This window comes from Pygoscelis adeliae, unplaced genomic scaffold, assembly GCF_000699105.1.
Source record: "Pygoscelis adeliae isolate BGI_AS28 unplaced genomic scaffold, ASM69910v1 Scaffold167, whole genome shotgun sequence".
Lineage (NCBI taxonomy): Eukaryota > Metazoa > Chordata > Aves > Sphenisciformes > Spheniscidae > Pygoscelis > Pygoscelis adeliae.
In genome coordinates this window covers 2,595,701-2,612,423 of record NW_008825428.1, presented here as the reverse complement: position 1 = coordinate 2,612,423, position 16,723 = coordinate 2,595,701, and the positions used below count along the sequence as shown (strand labels likewise).

General features: G+C 37.8%; 1 protein-coding gene across 1 annotated transcript in view; it reads left to right on the top strand.

The window, feature by feature from the left end:
• TENM3 (teneurin transmembrane protein 3) overlaps positions 1 to 16,723 on the top strand; it is a 327,579-nt gene that overhangs the window by 60,545 nt on the left and 250,311 nt on the right. The window lies entirely within an intron of this gene.

Sequence of the window (16,723 nt, the reverse complement as noted above, 5' to 3'; positions counted from 1 at the left end):
GTATGGTCAAGGTGGGTTCTTCCCCCTTTTGTCACTACCTAGTAGAACATATTAACATTAAAGTATTTGGGGGTTGGTTCTGAAAACCTGCTCAATGTTGAACTTGATCGAGCATCTTATGACATAAAATCACACCAGGGGACAATGTGACTCTTTAAGAACTTACCTATAATATATAAGTGGAAAAAAATTGTATTAGCATGGGGACTTCAATGGAGAGATTATGTTCTGTATGTCTTATGCTGTCAGTACTAAAATGACTCTGACATTTAAAAAATTATAGATAACTGAAATATTGGTGCAATAAATTCTTTAGTAAGCATCATATTGGTAGCTAAAAAAGAAGAAAAAAATCACAGTTAATATTGGCTTAGGTGAGTGAACAGATTTATTTATGACTTTGTTAAATAGAGAAAAATAAAAACCAGGAGATATTGTCTGTGTGAAAAACTAATGTAAAATCTCTCAGTAAATTAAAAACCCATTTTACAAACTCAAAAAAATATTCAAATTCAAAACCTGAGATGATTCTTTCAGGTTTGTGCTGCAAACTGCCTTAGATAGGAAACAAAAAGCCCTGCTAAATAAATCCGTTTGAGAGGATGCGTATTGAAAAACAACTGGAGGAGAGCATAATTTGATGATAATGAGTATGTATCAGCTAAGAAAGTCAGAAAACTGAAGGGGCAGGGGGACAAATTACAGAGAAATCCATGCCCAGTAAGTTTGGTGGGGTTTTATTTTTCTTTCCTTTAGTGGGGCAGATGTTGGCCATTAAAATGAAAAGGAATGCAAGGAATCTTAACAATGTTAATCAAATCTAGGCAAAAACAGAAGAATTCCCCAGAATAAGGCAGAAAATGCTGAAGTATTCAATTAATATTTATCTTTTGTACTCGGATGGAGGAAGAGGAGGCAAAGAGGACAGTTAGATCATATGATAACATACTTTTTCTATGGAAATATTAAATTGTAGCTACTAATACTGGATGTTTTCAAGCGCTATGGCCAGATAACTTCATTCAGGAGTGCAAAAATACATAATGAAACAACACGTAGACATAAAGCAAATGAGTTGAAGACTGCAAGCACTGATGCCAATTTACAGTAAATTTCCATTAAGAATATTAAAAGAGCTGGCTGAAGAGCTCTTGCAGTTTTTAATGTTGACGTCTATGAAGTTGTCTAACACTGGAAAACTTTTAAAGAAATGAAAGTAAGACAGTGCTGTTCCCTATGCTTTACCTATACTGACCATGTATAATTTTACAAGGCTGGCTATTTTTCTGGCAAAATAACTGACTGAATGATGCAGCAATCATTCATGTGGATTTTAATGTTAACATTTAACATTCAGTGGCATTTTAGCATCAAGACTAATTAACCACTGAAGCCATCTCTATGGTTTTATGGAAGATTTTCGATTGCCAGAAGTTTTAATCATGATGTTTTCTCCAAAAATCAAGTTAAACTAGAAATGTAACTAATGGTAGTTCCGTGGCCAGTGTTCTGCGTGCTTGCAGTGATATCTTTGAGTCTGACTTCTATTTGTAGTGCGCGAGATATGCAAGACAATAAACCTTGGCAGGTTTGTGCCATGTTACAACTGCATTCTTTATTTTAAAAACTTAATGAAGACACTAGGAAATTTCTATAATGCCTGTTTTATTTCCAGCAGCTGTCAGTAGGCTGTTCTTTTAGAGGCATAGTTAGAATAATTGATATAAAGTCTTTTGAGATGGTAAGGAATGTGATACTTCAGACCATCTGCAAAATGGTGGTCTTACAGTAAAAATGAAATGAATAAAAGAAGGACTAGGTACTCACTGTATTAATCTTTTTTTCTCTGTCTGATCTTTTTTTCTTTTACCTGTAATAGAGCTCTAACCTTTAAATGTTTTCCGAGTTGAACAATTTTTCATGATCCAGCTGTCTCAGGATTGTTTTAGTTCAGTTTAATACTTCTTTTGATTCACTGTTGTTTTTTTAAACTATTTGTGGGATTTAACTCCTGTGCCAGACAGGGCTTAATAGATCATGATTTGAATAATTATAAAATTATTCCAGTTGAATAAATGAATATGACCTCATTAGAAAAAACTCTTAAGGCCACTGGCTTTTTCCAACAAATAGCTGTTTGATGTTACTTTTCCATACCTCTTCTCCCAATAAAATACAAACGTACCGAATCTCTGCTTCAAAAGATTAAAAAAAAAAAAAGCTGAATAGAAGCATATTGATGTTTTCTTGATCTATTGATGTAACAGTTTTCCCCCTACGTTTTTATAAAGGAAAATACAGTTTATTTTTAAGGATGAGACTTCATAGGATAGGCAAGCTAATCCAATATCCATTTGCATCAGAAGGGGATGATCCCATCCCACTTGAGTCCACCCAGATGCTATGGCCATTTCTTTTGCAGATTTAGTACTTAATTACACAGACACAGAGCGTGTCGGTTCACTGGATGATCCAGGGGTGATGGTCGAGGCTAGTGTACGCTACGCTGGTACTGCCTTGATCCCGAGTCTTGCTACATGGTGGCTGTTATTCCTTTATATTGGACCAGGCTTTCATCCAATTTCTTAATGATCTAGTTGAGGCCATTGAGGCCGCAGGGTATTATTCCCTGCTTCTCTCCCCACTCCCTCTATCCCCAATTTCTTTGAATAGTTTGCTGAAGATTTAGTAGCTTGAACTTGCTCCTTGCAGAGTCAGATGAAGAGCACAGTTGACACAACACAGGAGGCAGGTTTTTGGAGAAGATGGACATAACTGCAGCAGCACTAAATACTTTAATGTCAACTTTAATGGAACTGTATCCTAACCGTGAAAAAAATTACCTTACATCACCAGCCAGCTGAACCAACTCACCCTGCAGCTGCACAGGCTGATCTAACAAAAGGGGGGAGGAGGGAGGCAGGCAGGAATCCATGGCTTCAAGGGGTGGGAAGTGGGACCTCCCCTTTTGGCAGCCTTACACTGGCATAGCTGTAATCTGAAACCGCTTAAGGTTTACTGAAGAATCTGGAAGTGTCTGATTCAGTTTATACATCATCTAATTTGTGCTCGCCTGCACTTTCTCATTACTCATTGCAATTCATATTTACATTACAAAATTATTTGTGAGGCAGAGAAAGGAACAAATTCATTCAAAACCAACATTTAAAAGTGCAAATAGGACTTTCCATAAATAATTAACCTGTCAAAATATCTACGCCAAAACTAAATGTAAATTTATTTTGGGTCCCGATAGTGTCCCCAAGACCCCTGTACTCCTTGTAGTACGCATAGCTTTTTGTACTGTTGTACCTTCTTATTTGACCTCCCTTTCCTAAGAGGGTACAAGGCATAACAGGAATGCGCTGTCTGTTCACTTATTTGTTCCACTTGTATTTTCCCAGGCTTCAGAAACTGGGTCTCAAGTTAGAGAGAAGAGGTAGATCTTACCATTTTGATGTGGTGCTCGGATCAGGCAGGTAAGGGCCATTAAACAGGAGGGAGCAGGGCAGTTACATCTGACATGAGTGACACTCTGGAGCAGGAATAACTTACCTCTTTCCTTTACTGATTCTCTTCTGTGTCTGTTTAACCATCGTTCAGATATTTCAGAACGACACCTTTGTTTCCACAAGCTTTCTTAGCATTGCTGATGTCCACGTAGGCTCCCAGCTGAGTGGGCTTGCTGTCAGACTACCCGGACGTCCCCATATGTGTGAGCAATGCATGGGGCTTCACAGGTTTTGTTCAGGAGTTTGTGGAGGAGTTGGGTAAATCTGACAGTGTCAGGACAGATCTGAGGAAAAGCAGCTCATCCCGCTAGCTTGTTTATTCTGGGTGCGGTTATAATTTTCAAGCCATAGAAAGAGTGACTGACTTCAGCCTAGTCTAGCTCACTAGCCTCGTCTGGTATAACATAGCTTTCTGAACAGGGTATCCAGAAAAGAATCTTTTATTAGGGAGGGTTTATGTTATGTTAGTCTATGTTCTAAGAGAACATAGACTCTTCGGAAGCTACAGTTTTAACTTTCTTATTAAGGAAGCTTTTAATACTTAGCTTTTAATACTTAAGTTTGTAGCTTTCCAGATTACTACCTCCTTGTCCTTAGGCAGATACTGGAACACCCATTTTAGAGGTGAGGTAACTGTAGGTTGGTCATCCCATATACATTGATGAATTATGAGTCAATGCTGCATCACCTGAAAGCAGCCATGGGATTTGTGAGATTGATAAAAGTTGCTTTGTTTCCTTCATGGTTCATCACAAGTTTGAGTAAGGAGGGAGTATGTGTTGCTAATTGTACTTTCAGGTGTCTGGAATTGCGGGCCCAGGTTTAGAAATTAATGGTCAATATTATGTTAAAATAAGAATGTTGCTTTATAACTGAGAACAAATAGTGTATCAAATTAAAAATAAACTTGTCCTTCTGTAAGCTCTGTTTAAACAATTTTACAATTTTACTGGTGGGTCTGTGGAGTTTGCTGGGATGTGCACCGAGTCCTGTACTTAAAAGATAGCCACTTACTCTCCAGAGTCCTGCTAAAGAAATAATGTTACAAGTTATTTCTTCTCTGCTAGTTTTGTCAAGCCACAATAATTACCTATATTTCACCTGAAAGGCATCCTTGCCTTTTTTCTAAGTTTTGACACCATGACAGGTTTTGTAGTTGGAAAACCTAATGTTCTAGCTCTGTGTTCTTGAGAATTAAATGCTTCCATTTATGTGAAGTCTGAAATTCAAAATTAATAAATACAAAATCAGTAACTTCAAAATTAGTAATATAAAATATGATTCAGCTAGTGATGAATTTTTGTGTGCAGTCTATAATAAGTAACAAATCCATGAATAAAGACACTGCTACAAATATAACCTTTCCTCTTACGATTTCAAAATTAAATATTATTGCCTTATACATTTCATTTTCTGCAAAAGTGTTAAAGTGATGCATAGTCATTACTTATACAACTGTTAACATCATTGGTGTAAGGACTTCACACTGGTAAGACCCTGCCAGTTGGTCCAGGCACCATACGAAGGCTTGGGGTGAGCTTGGATCTTCCTTATCTTGTCACGGAGCATTTAGGCGGGAATAGAGAAATCTGAGCTCACCCTCTGAGCCTGGCAGCCAGCTGCTTTAGCATGTCCAGTGTAATTGTATCATCTTGCTATTTTCTCCGGATCCTATGTTCACCTACCTCTGCCTGAGGCCTGAGCCACTATACCTACAAAAGTGTTTCTGCCCTTGCCGTGAGGTTATACAGCCCTATCAACACACATCTTTTCATGTGGGAGGACTTTTCTGCTAGTACTGAATTGCTTCAAGTAGATTTCCCATAGCAGAAGAGAAAAGAAAAAGATGATGTAATTCAGTGAGGAGAGGAATTGCAGCAGTCTCTCGAAGCAAGCAGAGTTCCCTTTATACTTGGTTATGTATGGGTACTCCTGGACTCTGGAAATAAATGTATATATTTCTGTGTGTATATATATTTAAGTGTCTATTTGTAGCTAAATGGGACTTAAAGAGAGTAGTAGTGTTTGCAGTCATACACATTTGGCTATGAGCTTTCTCAGTACCACGAGGTAAGAATTCTTCTCAAATGCTGTGCACCTGTATGTGCTTCTAAACCAGTAGAGCTGAGTTAATTTATGCTGCATTTCACTTAGCTGTTTATATCAGTTAATCATACGGTGTCATTAGTTCTTTACATATGTCACTCTATACACTTTTTTTTTCTCCCTCCTGCTTCCCATACTATTCACAGGAAATGTAGGTTTACCCATCAAGAAGGTGCACTGTTACTCTTATATATTTTATTATATATAAAGAGAGAAATAAAGTGAACATTCAGATTATTACAGTCAATATGCTTCATTGAAATTACCACTTTTCACTGGCAACTTAGCAAAGCACAAAGAAAGAGGTATAGGTGAATCTAGGATGTTCTGTAAGTTCTGTAAGAACTGACAGTAGCCTCTGCATGTAGGCTTCTGGTTCACAACCAGATTTATTTTGCTTTATTTTGCCGCTCTAGGCACAAATACAGTAGGATCGTTAATGCACCATATCTTTTAAAAAAACAAAACTTCCAAATCAGTTTTCATTTCTAGGATCACATGAGCACCACAAGAATGTGTGTAAAAGAAAGTATGTAGGTAAACAAATAAAGGATATCGACAGCAGTATGACTGAACTCTTTTCTCTCTCTCTTTTTGTGGCAAGGTACTTCAAGAACAGATGGTAATTTGGGGATGAGAAACGGTGATTTAGCTGGGAGGCCTTTTCTCCTGTAGTTACAAAACATGGAGAACTGAGAATGTGCAACTGCATAAAGTGGGGGTTGGAAGGGATGCCTGGAGCTCACCAGGTCGAACCTTCTGTGGAAAGCAGGGCCTTAGACGATCCAGGCTGGGTCTCAAGCCAAGACTGAAATAATTTCCACCAAGGGAGATCCCACCTCTTATCTGGGCAACTTACTCCACTTTTTAATTGTTTTTATTGTGAAGTTTTTTTTAATATCCAGACAGAATATCCCCTGAAGCAGCTTGGGCCCGTTGCCTCTTGTCTTGTCACTGCACACCCTTGTGAAGAGGCTATCTCCATCTTCTCTATAACCACTTTTTAGACATTGGGAGACTGTGAAGCTCCCTCTGAGCCTTCTCTTCCCTAGGCTGCATGAATCCCTTCTTCCAACCTTACTTCATGTGGCAAGTTCTCCAATATTTAAATTATCCTGGTGACTCTCCACCAGGCTCTCTCCAGTTGTTCAATGTCCCTCGTGAGCTGGAGGGATCAAATTCTTGATGTTTTTCTACAGTCATTGTCTTGGAAGCATTTTAAGAGGGCAATGTATATGACTTCGTAAACCCATCGGTTTAGTGCTACATTGTGCATATTATCATACGCATTGTTTAAACCTGTGACTTATGTAGTCTTTGTATATGTCCTAAATAGGCTATAAGATTGTATTTATTTTATTTAAAGATATCTCCATTTTGGTGCAATGCTTAGCAGAGGTAAAGCATTTTAATTACGTACGTCCATGCTTTTGTACTTTATATGGTGTGGGTACTAGGGTTTAGAAGGGTGGGAGGGAAGATGTTTCTTTTTTTAAACAAAGAAAAAGGGAAAAGCTATTAATTTGCTCTCTCATGTTTCCCACGATGCAAAACTGCAATTGTACCAACTAGTGCTGAACAGTGAGTGGTGATTTTAAATAATCAACTACATGCTTCAACATATTTTGAAGCACGAACATGGCATCAGTAGGGTTGTGTACTGGAGTTGGACTGCAATCCCAGAAGTAATATAAAAGATTTTTTCCAAGCAAATCTAACAAACAAAATCGTGCTATTGTCTTAAAACAATACTGACGGCATCTGTATTTCTTAGATATCCTAAACTCCGATGTTCCCTGACTCACATTAACCTCTTTCACAAGGATCACAAATCTTCAGAGAATCTCATATATCTATGTAATTTACTCTCTGTCAAACATATAAAACAAATCTCAGTAATACTTTCCGTTAGGGGAGAAATGGAACTTGGAAAGGAAATCTCTATCATGGCTGGCCCTGCAGTTTGTCCAGATCAGACAGATGTGAAAATCCTCGTTTCAACACCCATAACCATGGTTAGACTGATTCTTGCTAAATACGTTATCTCAGAGAGTCTGTTACGGTTTTGTTGTGGGTTGTTTGTTGGGGTTTTTTTGGGGGGGGCAGGAATTACTCTGTCACAAGATTATTGATAGAGACTTTTCAAAATTATATTAAATGAGCCAGCGTGAGATTAAGCATGTCAAAATTTGGTATTTTTGCCTATGCAGCTACTGGTGTTTAGTTTTATCTCCCTTTTAAAAATAAAATAAGCAGAAATCCTGGGCAGCAAAATATTCAGGGAAGTTTTAACTCTCTTAAGTACTTTCTTAATTGTTGCTCTTATTTCTTTCTTGTTACTGCCCCCAGCTCCACTTTGTGAATTGTAGCTTATCCTACTTCATTTATAGTTCTAGATCTCCCCTATATCTTCTCCACATTTCCTCGTTTGCAACATAGATCTGTGCTTCTGAGTAGTTCGGTTTTAACTCCCCATGTACTTATATGATGTTAGAAATATTTCTGTATGATGACTAACGGTGCAGATAGATCTATTTTACCTACGTCCTCCTTCTCGCTTATGAGCTTATTTTTGTCCTTTTTGCTATACAAGAATGTGTCTATCTTTGTCTTACAGTGTAATTATTTTAAACATATGTTCATCCATAGTTTTGAATCTCACTCTGTTGGCATTACAGAGTAGAATTTGACAGCTGGGTGAGTCCTATTTAAGAGCATATTTTGCTAGGAACTACTTCCTGCAAAGAAAACCAGAAAATATATAAGGTCCCATTTAAACCAAAAGAACGAAAGAGAACAACTCTTCAGCACCAAATTTCCTAAACTGCCTTTCCAATACATAATCAAAACCTAGGAAAAATCATTTGGGATTACACCCATAGCTTCGTTCCAGACTGCTGCTCTTTTTTGCATTTTGTCTGTATTAGGAGAAAATCTGTGTACCCATGTGTTTAGATTAAAGACTAGTTTTGGTAGCAGAGTAAGAGAGAGAGTCTTTCACCACTATGAGGAGGTAGGTTAAATGCCTCCATCAGAGAGTATGACCTGTGTAAAATCCAACGTTTAATCGCAGTCCTACTTATACCACTAGTTACAGTATCACCAGACCAATTATAACAACATCCAGGCTTATCGGAAGTCTGGGCAGAACAAAGTCCAGAGCTATTCACTTACCCTAGAAGTTGCAGTAGCTCAAATTTGAGAGCTCTGAAAACGACTGCATTGCTACTGCTGTTATTGTAGCTGGGCTGTGGACAAATGTAATTTTAGCCTCTGATGCTGTCAATCTGGCATCTTTCACAGGTAGTGATTTTATTATATAAAAATTTAATCTGTCTGCTGTATTTTACAGAGTGGTTATGTAGAAAATGATGCATTTAAAAAAAAAAAAAATTGTTCTTAGAAGAGAATTAGGGCAAAGACTCCTAAAAAGTTGTTAACTCTGGGAGGACAGACTTTTGAAAGCCATTCCACCAGTGCACAGTGCCAAATTCTTGTATTGAAAAGTTTTGGCTGAAATACTGGGACATATAGATAATATGGTCCCAGAAAACTTGCCAAGGAAACTGCAGTCAGAAATGTAGGAAACTGTCCAAGATCAGGCCTCAAACATGCTGCATTCATTACCAGCAGCTGTGCGTATAAGAAGTGTTTCTTTATACCACACAACCAAAACCACTGTGGCCTGTCACTGTCATTTTTATAGCAATTTGCTGACTTTTTAAGAAACAGGAAAACATTTAGCTAAAACAGAAGTTGAAATGACTGACAGAAGATAATTTAAGGGAATTTTAATGGCTACTGAGTGTGTACTGTAGAACTATGCTGAAGTGCACATAATATTTAAGATTTTACTTAATGTAATAAAACTCATTAAGAAAATTGTGTTGATAATAGTTTAATGTTTACTGTAAATCACAGATGCATACCTTAAAAAGCCAGAAAGGGGAAAGTGATACGGCAGTATTATTACTATTCTGAGCATTAGGATTTTAAGTTATTGACATTTTCTTTTAAGATAAATTCAAATATGCCTCCATTAGGGGGAGTTACACATTCATCACTAAGTGCTTCAGATTTTCAGACACTGTTTGGTATGATAGATTTTCTCTTGGTTGTTTTTGTTTCCTTTTAAAATACTCTGTTACTACTAGTACCGCCTTGTTCCTCCGTAGTGGGACACGTTTTTAACTTGTTTAATCAGCATGCAAGAACTTGCAGCAAGGAAGGAGGTTCAACTTTATCAATTTCTGAATACTTCAGGAAAAAAAAAACCTATTATAATAATAAAAATATCTTTATTAATTGAGGATTTTCCAGAATGAAATATAGATTGTAAGATTTAGAAAACCTGGAGCAAAATTCTCTCTCTCAAGCAGTTTTTCCTTTGCCCATCTCTTTTTTTTCTGTCTGTGGAACTGCTTCTGCCTCAGGGTAGTTCAGCAAATCTATCAGTGTCTGGTTTGTTTACTTTGGTGCAGGAGAGTTTAAAATAGCAATGTGACCCTTGTGCTGGATGTTAGCATGAGTGTTATCAAAAAGGCAAAGAATAATGATGGACTTCAGCTGATAAATTCTTGTGCCAGGCTTTAGAGTATAATAGTTTTGGATGAGGTATTGAAATCATGTAATTACATGCCTAAGCACTCTCTATCTAGCTAAGGTCCTGTGTAACTTGGATAGTGACAGGTCCCTTTCCTTTATATGGAGAACCGAGAACCACAACCAGTTGAATTCTCTGTGGAATAAGTCCATTGCATGTTTGCCCAGCAATCACAGTAGGAGCCACTGTGCCCTTGCATAGCCCTTGGAGTGCTTTTCTCACTGTCTGTGGTCCAGCTGCAGGAAGCACTGGCTCCTGGGAAACTTCAGAAGAACTTCTGGGAGGCCACATGTAGATCCACCTACAATCTAGGATTCTGGTATACCACGTTTGAGGGCTTGTCTCAAAATGAATGCCAGTATCAGTACTCTGCTCTTCAGGACAGAGCTCTACCGGAGACTTTCTGTCACCCTCCCCTCCCTCCCCCACAAAGTTATCACAAAGGTAGGTGGACAAGGTGAGAAAGGACAATTCAAGGTGGGGAGGAGAAAAGAGGAGAGGGAGGGACGAACTGATGGCAGCAATTCCTGAAGTTCCTCTTTCAACAGTCACTGTCTTCGCCTAGATAGATGACTGAGTTGTGTATGCGTAGATCATCCTCATTGTAGAAAAAAGCATTTGGTTCTCTGGGTGGTGGATACAGAGATGTGAGAACAAATTGTTTACCAAAAGGGGATTGAGACATTAAATGTGGAATAGAGATCTTTCCTGTAATAAAATTAATACTTTTTGCGTACATTTTCCATGCAATTTTAAGAACAACCTGTTTTCCATACTCTTCTACTATTTTGAGCCTACTTCAACCAAGTACTGAACAAATGCAGCGAGATGAGTATTTCAACTCCAATGAAGCACAAGCATCCCTAGCAAATGGGAAGGAGGGAAGAGTAACCCCTAAGTATGGGAACTTCCAGATTCTTGAAAAAGGGCTGACGGTGCTTCTTGCAGTAGAATAGATGGCAGGGGAAGCCAAGGCAAGTTGTGTGCGTGCAGGGAAATACTTCAGGAAACGCTGCTATAGAAAGTAGAGTGAACTCTTTGAGACACTGGTAATGCTATATCTGCCTTTTTACCAATATTATGGACAGCTTCTATAAACTTGATTATCTTCAGGACATTTGCAATAAAAGCTGCATTTTTACTGAATGCTTATCTTTGACTGCTTCTCCAGCAGGCTCAGCTCTGACCATCACAGATTTTTGGCCTCAGAACTGATCCAGTCACACTGGCATTTTCAATCCTAAATGTGGCTCTACTCTTCCGTGTAGGTTTTCATTTAGGCTTTCACTTTGCATGCTTTGCTCTTAAAGTGTAAGCATATGGTGGGTGGGAAGGTGGTGGCGGTGGTGGTGAAATCCTTTCCTGTGGCTTGTGCTGATTCATCAACAGTCTAAAAACTCCTGTGTCATGCCATTGGCTTTTGTGTGCCCTCAGTATATACATACTATATTTAGTTTCTTTATTTTCCTTGAGAAATACCTTTTATGCTGAATATTCGACCACTTGCTCACATTTTAAGGGCTCTCGTACAAGAGAAGTCAGCTGGCCTTTGAGTTCCTTCTCTTGGCAGATAACACCAGAGCTTGCAAATCTGGCAGTGCTTGTGGGAAGATCTTTAGTGAAATGCATGGTTAGTGAAATCATTTAGATGATGGAATTAGGAAATGATAGTGATAAAGTTGGCTGCTGTGAAAATAGCAACTGAATGACAGAGCCGAACTCTGTGATTTCTGAAGCTGTTTAACACATGTGGATCCATGGCGGTCTGACATCTATGCAGTGGTGTGCCAAGCAGATAAATGGAGTATGGAGAAGTGGTAGTGGGAAGAAAGACCTTGGGGCCTATTACATGTGATAACTTCTACATAATATATAGCGTTCTGGAAACTTGTGCGATGGTTAGCCTTCCTTGAAGTAAGGCGAGCCCAAGTGGTGGTTGTAAGACCTCCAGTACAGACTCATGGCTCTGTGTGTGAGTACAAGGTCAACAGGCTCACTAAAACGTAGTGGGCACATCAGAAAATCCTGAAGTATGAATAAAATGAAGGAAGAAATATTTTCTTCTCCTTCCTCCCCTCCTAAGTAAACGGTAACTTTAAATTCTTGACAGTGTCTACGCCCTGTTTCTGAATATGCCACATCTGCTGGTATCGAGTAAAATTATTTCACTAGCAGTTTGGCATGTTGGCAAATACTGTGTCTTGGGTTGAATGTGGAAAATGATCACCTGCTCTCCAGGAGAATTAATATCCAATAAATCACTTCGAGGTGTGCCATAAATGCAATTCGAGATGCACTACAGGACTTAGTCTTGTGCCTAACAACCCACCTATCACCAGGCATTCATCATTTGCCTGAATGCGTACCACGGGAAAGTTTGTTCATGTATGCAGTTCCGAATGTACATAAAGTGTATGTAAACCCTATTCTTATGGTTTACAAAAATCTCTTTTTTTCCTGGAAAAGGTGATAAGGTGTCTACTTAATAGCAGCCTGCAATGCATTTTTTTTCTATAAACCCAAGTTAATATTTTAGAAAGCATTTATTTTATTTTAAACATATAATTTTTATAACCATTTTGTATATAGACCACTTGCAGGGATATGGCTCACACCAGGTGTCAGAGTAGTGTGAAATAATTTTTATGCCACCTTTCCAAGGCAATAAATGTCATATAAGCATACACAAGTGCAGATATAGTACTTTTAGATGAACATTCTCAAACTGTATGTTAGAAATCTGTTTGACAGACTTACCCAAAGTATGACACTTTTTTCTGATCTTGCCAAAGCAGCAACTGTGTAAAAGGAAAATTTGCTCTGGTGGTTGTGTTTTTTCTCCCCAAGGAGTTGTGATGTAAAGGGAGGGAGGAGAAGCTGTAATTAGGAAAAAAGAAATGGTTTCTTTCTACTGAGGAAAAAAAAGAAATTTCTGACCAAAATGATACAGCAAGTTTTCAGTCATCTACCCTACAATAAAAGGACAAAATAGAAGATGAAGGACAGCAGCAGCTGAACCCACAGTCTCGGCCACATAGTTTCTGTCTTGATCGGTATAATGCTTATTCCAAGAAATATGTGAAATATTTTTTGTGACAATCACATGGATATTGATTTTTTTTTTTTTTGGTGCCTCTGTTTTTAAGTTATCTTTTTAAAGATGTCATTTTGGAGAAGTGCCTTGAATTTTATTTTTTTTTAAGATGATCAGAATACAACTTAAACTTTTCTAGAGGTATGAGATTCCAGCTTCGTTATTAAGAAGAACAGAGTGGTTTTTCATAGAGCTTGTTCTCTTGTACCAATAGGATTGCTCTGCTGGTGGGCTTTACCAATTCTAAGAGATTCACAATAGGGTAGTTTTTTCATGAAAGCCAATTCTCTTGTCAGACCTCTATAGAAAACTATTTTACTCTGAATAGATTGTTTCAAACAGCCTTCAGATTCCTTGTTTGTTATGAGATGTCTTGTATGTCATGAGTTTACATACCAAATTGACCTCTTTTTTTTTCCAGTTACTTTTTAATGTCACTTTCATTTGCTGCTTTTTCTTTCTGACAAAAGTGTAAATTTTTAATAAAAAAAAAATCCAGTAATCCAGAGGGATTTATAGCTGTGTATTAAATGCAAATCAAAACTTAGTCAGTTGGAAGCTGCTTATTATGAAGATTAGACACTCAGTCTCCAGTTTGGAGCATTAGCTGTGCAAGCAACTGCTTCTTTGCCTTCTTTTCCAGATGAAAGCCGGTGAGTAGCAGCTGCTTATAGAGGTTACTGAAAAAATAGGAAAGCAATATGAAAAATTAAGGGGGGAAGGTGCCACAACTCTGCATGTTTCAGGATCTTTAATAGTTTTCTCTTTAGGGTCCTGAAGTGTGACAATGCATTGAAGTGAGTCTCGCAACATAGAAACAGGATTCAAATTCATAGCGAGTTCAATTTAGAGAGAGATATAAGGCTCAGATTATAGTTGGATTTTTCTTCCTTCAGTGAAGGGTTTAAACTTTTTCCTAAAATAGTATTGCCTTTTCCTCTAAAACTGGATAAGATGACCTGAAAACATCAGAGTATTATTTTTTATTGCTTCATCTTACTACTGTTATTCATATAGCAGTTCTTCTGAAACGAATGGGATTAACCTTTTTTGGGGGTGGGGGGGTGTAACTGTTTCTTTCAAAGGGCTCATTGATGCATCATCTAATCCCCCAGAAATTTCATGAAAATGTCTTCCTCCTCATTATTTAGCTGTATTGTAAGATAAGGAAAGCATGTATGCTGTGTGTTTTCCAAGAACTGTGTTAATCATTCCAAGCATATGTGCCCTTTTTCTCTGTAGTCTGCTGGCTGACTGGTACGGTCTGCATTCGAACACAGGAATGTATTGGTGAAAAAGTAACTAAAACTATCTAAGTACTATGAAAAGCATCATGATCTATATTTATGTCTTCAATACATCAGATTTTGGAGACCAGGATATTCAATTTGTATAACAACTGTAAATTTGTGTTTTCCTAAACCTTTATTTATGACAGAAATCAGTGTAGAGTAGGATGATTCTAAGCAGGGCATTGTATTGTTAAACAGCAAAATTCTAGGTATTGTTATACAAAAATATTTTGCATTTTTTACCTGGCCTGATACTGCATTGAGCTCGCTGGGAAATTTGTCAAAGAGCAGAGGAATGTTATTTACTTCAGTATATTAATCTACAGCACTCAAATATACACGGTACAAATATACACTGGGTGGGTTTGTGTTGCTTCTTAGGGAAAAAACCCACACAGATTATCCACTTACATTCAAGAAAAGTGTCATAATTAAATCTTTTTTGAAAGAACTATATTTTTGCTATAACTCTTGCCCTACCCCATTTTCGTCTAATTGCTTACAATTTCCACTTGTATTTTCAGTGAAATGCTGATCTGAAACTGCAGAATTCTTAATACACTCTTGGAAGAGGTTATAACAAATAAAGTTAGGCTTTATCTATGTGAATGAAAAGGAAAAAAATGTTCTACATGTAAATATATTTGTGCACATGTGCTTTCTCAAGGGAACACATTATACATTTTATCCACATTATCGAGAGGATTAGTAATCCTCTTGATGTCAGATAGTATTCTTAGACTTTTATTTCTAGACAAGAATTTGCCTTTTTAATACACTTCCAGCAGAAACTGGAAAGCTAAATTATTTTACTTGATTAAGTCTGTTTTGTAAAACAGACCTGAGAATATATGTTGTTGTTATAAATGGTACCTTATCTGACAAAAATCTTTCTCTTAGGCAGTGTTTACATTTCATAGCTTAGTACTCTGCTTTTTTGTAGGGTCGTAAGAAAAACAGGTTCCAAAGTGATGTACTGATGCTGTGCAATTTCGGCTTCTATGTAGATACTCTGTTCATGCTTGTTTGTAATGCACATGCAGACAACAGTGTTTCTTTAAAGTACACCTAGCATTTAAGTACCAGTAACTGTAACACTAATTAACTGTTTATGATAGGGTGTCTTAACGGGGCACTTAGGCTACTACTATTCAAATGAGGGAATTAGTATTGGGCTAAAAAGGTGTTTGTTCCCTTTTAATAAAAGTCACTGGACATCATTAATGTAGACAAATAGCTGAAATTATTACCTCAATGATGGGAAGAAGAAAGGTTCAGCGATTAGGATAGGCCTTGGAAGACTCTGAGGCATCAGGTTTTCCCTCTCCCATGGTACTACTTTTGTGGTATTGACAAGTCGGCTTTGTGCCTCCATTTGCCATGTTAAAAATGGGCATAGTAAAGTTTTCTACTTTGGCATGACGATGCTCAGAGAAGATAATAGTAAGGACTGAATCATTATGTGCTGCAAGGAGCACAGCTACTTGTACCTGGGATTCTGTAGTCTAATGACTATCCAAAGTCACCTTCAGTGTAACCTCTGAAGTCCTTTCCAGGCATCAGCTTGAAGTGAGTGAATTACTGACGTGTCGGTTCTCTGTGATAATGCTTATCTTTTACAGAGAGTGTGTCTGTTTGTTACTACCTTTAAATTCCTGAAAACCTGACACAAATTCAAATGCGAATGTAAAAATTAATCATTGTGACTAAGCTGCAATAATCTTCCTTCCTCAACCAAATGCAAACCAGCCAGTTTGAAAGCTGAAACAAAGCTCTGCCTCCAGAAACTAACCACATTCGCAATTCTCCCCTGTTTTCATACACTCTGGAAAAATAGGAACTATGCAACATGCTATGAAGGCCATAAAATTTGAGCTCTTCTGGATCAGGGAAGAGGAATCAGTTCCAAAAGCTTTGAGTTCCCACAAAGAACATCCTGTTAGCAGTTCCTCACCCTTTTATACCAGCAAGGCTCCAGCTCAGTTGTTTTCACTGATCTAAATTGTGGCAATACGACAGAGAGAGTGAGAGAGAAGGAGAAATGCGTTCACATATGTCAAGGCCAGTTGTGCGGTACCTTTCAGTCCTCTAAAAAAAAGGTAAGTTTTCAGGTGAC